General features: G+C 37.4%; 1 protein-coding gene across 2 annotated transcripts in view; it reads right to left on the bottom strand.

Annotated features, from left to right (window-relative positions):
• Window positions 1–639, bottom strand: part of LOC106812164 (eukaryotic elongation factor 2 kinase-like) — a 45,733-nt gene that overhangs the window by 37,756 nt on the left and 7,338 nt on the right. The window lies entirely within an intron of this gene.

Here is a 639-nt window from a genome sequence, read left to right as displayed (position 1 = left end):
AGGACAGGGTTAGGAATTGGGGTTAGGATTAAGGTTAGGTGTAAGGACAGGGTTAGGAATTATGGTTAGGATGAGGGTTAAGATTAAGGTTAGGGGTAAGCCTTTAAGGTTATAGTTAGAAATCTCTTTGATATCATTCATCCCTGTTAGGAGTATGAGTAGGAGTTGGATCTTTTCTTCCATTGTAATTTCTAGCTCATTCGCTCTGCACTCGCTCTTCTTCCCTCAATGCTATTGAGCTATAAAGTTAGCAATCATAGAACTAACTAGTATAATTTCTAGGTCCATTGCTCTGCACCCGTCCTTCTCTCACCTGGGTTTGCTCTTCCCCTGCTTCTCTCACCTGGGTTTGCTGCTTCTCTCACCTGGGTTTACTGCTTCTCTCACCTGGGATTGCTGCTTCTCTCACCTGGGTCTCATCTCTTTCTCTCCCCTCTCTCTCTCTCTCTCTCTCTCTCTCTCTCTCTCTCTCTCTCTCTATATATATATATATATATATATATATATATATATATAATTATTAAATTTTAATTAAATTTTTTTTTTATATAATAGCTGTCGATATAATTAATTATCAGGAGTGTATCAAAATTTTTGATACACTCCTGCATTTTATCAATATCAATACTCAGGAGTATA

Source organism: Priapulus caudatus, unplaced genomic scaffold, assembly GCF_000485595.1.
Source record: "Priapulus caudatus unplaced genomic scaffold, Priapulus_caudatus-5.0.1 Scaffold614, whole genome shotgun sequence".
Classification (NCBI taxonomy): domain Eukaryota; kingdom Metazoa; phylum Priapulida; class Priapulimorpha; order Priapulimorphida; family Priapulidae; genus Priapulus; species Priapulus caudatus.
Note: the sequence above shows the minus strand (reverse complement) of the source record. Positions and strands in the feature narration are given on the sequence as shown.